Source organism: Pantherophis guttatus, chromosome 3 (assembly GCF_059756535.1).
Source record: "Pantherophis guttatus breed Tessera chromosome 3, ASM5975653v1, whole genome shotgun sequence".
In the NCBI taxonomy this organism is placed as follows: Eukaryota; Metazoa; Chordata; class Lepidosauria; order Squamata; family Colubridae; genus Pantherophis; species Pantherophis guttatus.
The window spans coordinates 12,155,222-12,163,753 of record NC_142065.1 but is presented as its reverse complement, the minus strand read 5'-3'; the positions used below and the strand labels follow the sequence as shown (position 1 = coordinate 12,163,753).

The 8,532-nt window shown below is 40.2% G+C and overlaps 1 protein-coding gene across 2 annotated transcripts in view; it reads right to left on the bottom strand.

The window, feature by feature from the left end:
- The window catches only part of TAF4 (TATA-box binding protein associated factor 4), an 89,875-nt gene that overhangs the window by 2,787 nt on the left and 78,556 nt on the right, over nt 1–8,532 (bottom strand). The gene's annotated exons all lie outside the window — the stretch shown is intronic.

Here is an 8,532-nt window from a genome sequence, read left to right as displayed (position 1 = left end):
CCTGCCTCAAGAGTTTTGTTTGCTACAGGTATGTTACTTGGAACCCTGACAGGAGTGTCCCTGGGTCATGTGATCCCCTTTGGTGACCTTCTAAAAAGCCAGATTCACTTAACAACCGTGTTATGAACTTATCAACTGCGGTGATTCACTTAACCACTGTGGCAAGGAAGTTCGTAAAATGGGGCAAAACCGACTTAAGAACTGTCTCGCTTAGCAATGGAAATTTTGGACTCAATTGTGGTCGTACGTCGAGGGCTACTTGAGGTCCCAAATGAAGATGGAAACCCACCCTTTTTCCATTCTTGTTGCCCGGCATTAAAAGGCATTCTGCCCCCAACCCAGAGTCACTCTGAATCTTTATGATCAATAGCCTTTGGCGGAGCTGAACACCGTGAGTTTATCCCATCTTCCTTTTTGCCATCCAAGTCAGAAGTCCTCACTATGAAGCTTACGGTTATGGCTTCCACGGGTCAATTGTGTGCTGCATGAATAATTCCCTTCTTTTAATGTTGAATAATCCCTGATCTTGGATCTTCTAACAGAGAAAAAACATCTTCCTTGTGCATCTTATTTATTTATTTACCAAATTTAGAGACAGTTCATCTCACTCACAAAGCGACAGTTTTCTCCAAGTCATCTATGATTTTAAACACCTTGATTATGTAATTCCTCTGTCACCTTTCAACCTGTAAGAATCCCAAATGTTCTGGCTTTTCCTCATAGGGGATGTTTTTAAGCACCATTATTTTTTTACTGTCAGTTGTCTGTTTACTCTAGACCAGGGATGTCAAACTCGTGGTGTCACGGCAGCGTCACATGATATATTGGGACTTTTTTTCCCCTTCACTAAACCAGGCACGGCCATGGCCAGTGTGTGACGCATCCGGCCCGCAGCCCGTGAGTTTGACAGCCCTGCTGTAGAGTATCTGGATTTAATCTACTTCTATTTTATTCATGATACGGTGTTCTTAAAAAAAATATCTGCATAGTACAGGTGGTCCTTGACTTACGACCACAATTCAGCCAAAAAGTTTGGTTGCTAAGTGAGAACTTTTTGGAACTTTAGAAAAAACTTTATTGTCACTTTGAATGTACACTAATTGGCATACATTAAAATGAAATTTCGTTACATACAGTTCTCAAAGGGTCACCAGCTCCAACATACACTACATTAACAGGACTGACTGATTAAATAAACAAATAAATAAATAAATACAAAATTATGCATATACCCACATATATTATGACACAGGGAAATAACACAGTGTATACATGTACATGAGGCAGTTGTCCATTGAAAAAAAACCTTTGGGACAACCAACACTTGGATGACTGAGAATCTCCATAGACAAGTGAGTTGTGCCTCATTTTATGACCTTTTTGGCACAGTTGTTAAGTGAATCATGCAGTCGTCAAGCAAATTTGGCTTCCCACATGTTGGAAGTCAGCTGGGACGGTTAGAAATGGTGATCACATGACTTCAGGACACTGCAACCATCATAAACATATGCCAGTTGCCAAGTGCCTGAATTTTGATCACATGACTGTTGGAATGTTGCAATGGCTGCGAGTATGAAAACCGGTCATAGGTCATTTTTTTTTCCAGTGATGTTGTAATTTCAAACAATCACTAAACAAACGGTTGTAAGTCAAGGATTATCTGTATAGACTTCTAAAATTACATTACTTTAAAAAACATCATTACTAATCTCTGAATACTAAAATGCAATGTGTCACCATGGCATTTTTTGATTCATACATCTACATATAGTATTTTATTACATCTACATATAGTATTTTATTAAAACACAGATACCATATAAAGAACAGTACTCTGCATAGTCAAGTGTGATACAGTTCCTAAAGTTTGTATCACAGACCACCTAAAAGTGCCTTTGTATATTAATCTTCTGTATAATTAAAATCAAGGGAAAGGGGGGTTTGTATAATAATGTCACAGATATAGAAGTCCTAGCTTTAAATCCTAATCAAGTCAGTTCAGACTACATTTTTTATTTAACTCTGTTGAGATATTGGCTCTTCTGGAACCAGATTTTCAACAATTCAGAAACTGCCCAATTAAATGTTTGTCACCGCACCAATGCAAAAGAAACAAACAAGCAAAAATTCCTCAAGGATAGGAGTGACTTATTAAGAGAAAATAAACAAGAGGATGGCAGAGTTTCTTCATTCCTATGAAAATATATGGAAAACAGTAAATAACTGTAACCAGCAGGTGGCACATAAAGACCAGAAAACTAATTTCTATTTCAACTTTTTAAAAAGAGCGGGAGTTAAAGATATTTAGAAGTAAAAAAACTTTTGAGAGTTTACGCATTCATTGTGCAAATACTTGGCCTCTTAAAATATTCAGTAAAAATCAGGAGGAGCAAGGTTAAGAAACTAGGACTGATTAGTACAGAGGTGAGGAATTATGGCCCCTTTATGACTTGTGGACTTCAACTCCCATGCTGGCTCAGGAATTCTGGGAGTTGAAGTCCACAAGTATAAAGGGACCATAGTTCCCCGTCCCTGGGCTAGTGAAACTGAGAACTGGTGGGACATTTCTCTTATCTGGAATAGAAGTGAAAGGAACAGCATGTTCAAAATGAACACAAGCAATAAAAATCGAGATGGGATTAAATGGCCTTTTTAAGAATAAACATATTTCCACAGAAATCCAAGGGAGTGACCTGGATGATGCAGTTGAGACGATCTGTTTAAAATAAGGGCAAGATGAAATTAAAAGCAATCTGTAAACCATTATTGCTTTCGCCACCGACTACCCAACCAAGAAGGTGAGTGAGGATGGCTTTCTTAAAAGTAATCTACAGATCTTTCAAAATGGTATGAAGCAACAAAGATGGGAAACTGTGGAGTCCTTGGTGCTCTCTGAGCTTAGTTGTTTAGCTCAACTAAGTAATATCATCAGTATTAGGGCTCACTTTCCGTTTATCTATTTACAATGAAGCAGAAAACAGTACTCTAATTAAGGAGCTACCAAGAAGAAAGCCACATCCCTACCAAAACTAGCAATGCAAGCTGCTGTACATAAACAGAAAGCAAACCCCACACTCACTCACACTGATTATGTTACCTAGCTGGGTAATGAAACATCTCCAAGCTCAGGGAGCATCAAGGACTCCATAGTTCAACCCTGCTACAATATTCTATTTTATTGGAATGATGGGAAACTCTAATTAACCCAACATATATTGGGATACAAATCCTAACAAGTATGTCCTCCTATGACTGTGATGGCGAACCTGTGGCACACGTAGCCATATCAGTGGGCACGCCAACTCAGCTCTGGTGCGCATGCGCACGTTGGCCAGCTGATTTTCAGGCCTTCTGGGCCCACCAGAAGTAGGGAAACAGGCTGTTTCCTGCCTCCGAAGGGCTTGGGGGGGGGAGGCCCGTTTTTCTTTCTCACCTGGCTCCAGATCCTCTCTATGCATCTGGGGAGGGCGAAAACAGTCTTCCCCACTCCCTCGGAGGTCCTCCAGAGGCCTGAAACGTGGGACAGGAAGTGATATTTTTTGCTTTCCCCAGCCTCCAGAGACTCCTAGAGTCCTAGGCTCTGGAGGCTGGGGACAGCAAAAAACATCACTTCCTGTCCCACCGGAAGTTGGGAAATGGGCCATTTCAGGCCTCCGGAGGGCCTCCGAGAGTGGGAAGGCTGTTTTCACCCTCCCCAGATGCATAGAGAGGATCTGGAGCCAGGTGAGAAAGAAAAACGGGCCTACCTGGCCATCATGTGCCAGGAGCGGGGGTTGCGTGCGCATGCAAATTATGGGTGTGGGCATGCGCACGAACTTCCTCCCCCCTCCTGGCACGCAATGGCAAAAAGGTTAGCCATCACTGTCCTATGACATTCATAACTTGTCTTCATTACCCCTTTTTCATTCTTAAAGTAGAAGACAGAAGGGGATCAATTATCCTAACTTAGTTTTAACCACAGAGATGCCTTACTAGATTAAGTGGATGTACCAAAGGTGCTTTTTCAAGAGGTGACTGGACTTTCTTTGTTTTTCCTTGAAGATGTTCCAAACAGAAGAAGTTTCTTGGATGAGAAGCGAAACGTCTTCCAAGGAAAAACAAAGGAAGTCCAGTTGCCTCTTGAAAAAACACCTTTGAGACAACCATGACCTGGATGACTGAGCATCTCCACAGACACTAAATGGAAGTAGTAGGAAGACTGAAGAAGTGACTATATAATGCTGGAATTCTGGATTTCACAAGAAAGTATAATAAGATCATACCTTAAGACTTTTTTAAAAAAATGCCAGATTTTAATAAACTCAGAGTAAGAATTAGTAGGATGCCATGCCAAGAAAAACTAATGGAATGAATTAAATATTGGTAGAATTTCCAAAACTGCAAACATTTCTAATAAAGAAAAATGCAGATACACAGAAGAAGCCAATATCCTTACTGACAATCACAAAGAATATGTGTAAGGAAGAAACGGGTAACCAAGAGAGATTGCATATGGGTAGATTTCTTGTGCAGAGATGTGTTACCAGAAAAGTTATTAATTCAAGATGACTTTAGCAAAGGATGCTAAGAACCTTTGCTTTTAAAAAAAAGGTAGATTTGTTCAGAACAAAAATCACTATACCAACTGTTGAGTAAGCAAAAGGTTGATCAAAAAAAGACATACCGTATTTTTTGGAGTATAAGACGCACCTTTTCCCCCCCAAAAAAGAGGGTGAAAATCTGGGTGCATCTTATACTCGGAATATACCCCGCCCAGCTTCTCAAACGGAGGTTTTAGAGGCTGAAAAAAACATCAGAAATGAAACTTCAGAAAAAAAGCCCCCAAACAGAGCTTCTGAAAAAAAGCCTCCAAACAGAGCTTCAGAAAAAAGCCTCTAGAGCAGTGGTTCTCAACCTGTGGGTCGCGACCCCTTTGGGGGTCAAACGACCCTTTCACAGGGGTCGCCTAAGACCATCAGAAAACACATATTTTCAACGGTCTTAGGAATAATTTTATGGTTGGGGGTCACCACAACATGAGGAACTATATTAAAGGGTCGCGGCATTAGGAAGGTTGAGAACCACTGCTCTTGAGCTTCAGGGGCTTTTTTTCTGAAGCTCTGTTTCAGAGGCTTTCAGAGGCAGAAAAAAAAGTTTTCTGAAACAGTTTCAGAAGTTTCAGAGGCAGAAAAAAAAAGAAGCAAGGCACAGAACTCACAACCAACGAACCTGTTGCTAAAATTCACCTCTGGGAACAGCTGATTGGGAGTATTCCGGGGGGGGCGATCCACCCGCCAATCAGCTTTTTTCTTATTTTCCTTCCCAAAAACTAAGGTACTTATACTCCGGTGTGTCTTATACTTCGAAAAATAGGTAACTACAGGTAACCTTCAACTTACCACCATTTGGGCTCATTTATGGTCATAAGTCAAGGACTACCAGCATTCACTTCTATTGTAGCTTGGTCTTCTCCGAGAACGTAACTCTTTCATTTAGTAATTATTCTTTGCCATACATTCTTTTGCCCTTCTAAATCCATGTTTCTTTGATTCATGTTAGAGGGGTCATCTTGGCTTCCTTGCTTCTAACACTGGACTAGAATTGATATAATTCCACCTCACTTTTCCCTGAACTGACCTCCAAGGAGGAATAACTTCAAAATCCTGTTCAGTCATCCTTCACCTGAAGTTATCTACCTCACGCCAAGATTTACCTCCTGCAGACAACAATCACATTGAGAAAGCCACTATCTGCAGGAGCCTGGTAGTAGATATCAGCAGGACTGAGTTTTATCCAGAGCACTTGAATGGTTCAAAGAACACCTAGAATTATAGAATAACAGAGTTGGAAGGGACCTTGGAGGTCTTCTAGTCCAACCCCCTGCTTAGGCAGGAAAATATACCACTTCAGACAAATGGTTATCCAATCTCTTCTTTAAAACTTCCAATGTTGTTCTAACTATCTGGAAATTTCTCTTTAGTTCTAGGTTGCTTCTCTTCTTGATTAGGTTCCCCCCATAGCTTCTTATTCCTGCCCTCAGGTGCTTTGGAGAATAGCTTGAATCCCTCTTCTTTGTGGCAGCCCCTGAGGTATTGAAACACTGCTATCATGTCACCCCGAGTCCTTCTAAATGTGGCTTAGTTCGCTCCTAAATCTATTTCGGGAGGATTCTGAAAAAAAGCTTGTGCTTCAAATTACTGCACCTTACTGCCTTAAAAAAAATCTTTCCTAGTCTTCAGTTATTGGCTAATTTTCACCAGCAATAGTGCTTGGCGGGCAGATTTTTAAAGAAAATTTTATATCTCAATTTTAAAACAGAAAGAGAAAAGTAAGTGGAAGGCAATCTGCTAAAAAGAAAGCAGAAAATATTTGAGGAACTTGGATAAGCCTTGAGATATGTAGAGCAATATATCTCAAGGCCCAACCAAGTTTTCCTCATTTAGCAGGAAATTTTGGGCTTAGTTAAAACCAATTGGTAGATGTTGTGCCTGGAATGAATCTAAGAACAGCCATGCTGGATTGGGCCAAAACTCGATTTAAACCCACCCTTTTTGTTATATGAGCCAAGCAAAGATGCCTGAAGTACGGATAGTCCTCGGCTTACAACAGTTCATTTAGTGACTGTTTGAAGTTACAACGACACTGTTTTTCATATTTACGACCTTTACGGCATCCCCATGGTCACGCGATCAAGATTCAGGTGCTTGGCAACTGACTCATATTTATGACAGTTGCTGTGTCCTGAGGTCATGTGATCCCATTTTGTCACCTTCTGACAAGCAAAGTCAATGGGGAAGCCAGATTCACTTAATCACCCTGTTACTAACTTAACGACTGAAGCGATTCACTTAACAACCGTGGCCATAAAGGTCATAAAATGGGGCAAATTTAGTTAACAAATGTCTCACTTAGCAACAGAAATGTTGGCTCAATTGCAGTCGTAAGTCAAGGACTACCTATATAAATACAAGATTTACACAAGATGAATACAAGATAGGGAATTGGAGAGTCTAGTTTCTATAGAACAGTTTGAACATGCCTGAGGTGAAACTTGATCTAAAACGTGTCAAAACCTATCAGTACTGCTCTTACAGTCTGCAGGTAATGTCACATATGACATGGGCATACTAAGGTAGTAATGTAAACCACAGGTGGTCCTCAATTTACGACCACAAATGGAGCCCAAAATTTCTGTTTTGCTAAGTAGAAACATTTGTTAAATGGATTTTGTCCCCATTTTACGACTTTTCTTGCCATGGTTGTTAAGTGAATCGCTGCAGTTGTTAAGTTAGTAACATGGTTGTTAAGCGAACCTGGCTTCCCCATCGACTTTGCTTGTCAGAAGGTCACAAAAGGGGATCATAGGACCATGCAAAACTGCAACCGTCATAAATATGAGCCAGTTGTCAAGCGTCCAAATTTTGATCCCATGACTATGTGGATGTTGCAATGGTTGCAAGTGTGAAAAATAGCCAAAAATTTCTAAATAAATTTTGAACAGTCACTAAATGAATGGTTGTAAGTCGAGGACTACCTGTACATCTTCTCTCCTGGAAAATGTTATGGGAAACCTTTTATTGGCCAGAGCCACGAGGGGTGGCAGAGATCTATATCAATGTGCTCATCGGGGGACAATTATGCTGCATAGAAGCCAGCAATTTGGAATGCAAAGGAGTAATTATCACTAAATTAATGAGTGAAAAAAAGACCAAAATCTGAGATTGGCTTTTTAATTCAGTACAATCAATTAAATGCACTAAAGTAAAAGCAGAATGGGTGTAGGAAGAGAAAATAGAAACCCAGCATGAAAGAAAATTAACTAATCAGCCAAGAGAATGAACCAAGCACGAACGTGTTGCTTGGATCAAAGGATTACATTACAAAACGCACCAAAAGTGTGTAGAGTTGCACTAATGGGGAGTAAGAAGAAGAAAAAGAGTGTTTCAAAGACTTAGACTAAGTGGAAATAGTAGAACACTGGGGAAGTGATTGTGTCATGCTGGAGTTCTGGATTTCATAAGAAACTATAATGATGGTTAAAATGGGCAGCATCGAAATTTAATAAATTGATCAATAATCTTATGCCTTCAACTAAAAAACTCAAATCAACAGATCAAAGAAATTCTGTTTAATAGGAAACAGAGAAATAATCATTGCAAGTTATACTGAAATTACAAAAATATTAAATACATGAATTTATGTACCTATGTAGAATATTTATTAAAGATAGCACTAGCCATAGCACTTAGACTTACATACCGCTTCACAGTGCTTTACAGCCCTCTCTAAGCGGTTTACAGAGTCAGCCTATTGCCCCCCCAACAGCCTGGGTCCTCATTTTACCAACCTCAGAAGGATGGAAGGCTGAGTCAACCTTGAGCCAGTGAGAATCAAACTGCTGGCAGCTGGCAGTCAGCAGAATTAGCCTACAGTTCTGCATTCTAACCACTGCGCCACCGCAGCTCATAGTGGTGAGCCATGGGAAAAGATGGAAAAATAACATTTTTAAATGTTGGCAGATGCTGGCAGAGAGACAGTGGATAGCATATTTTT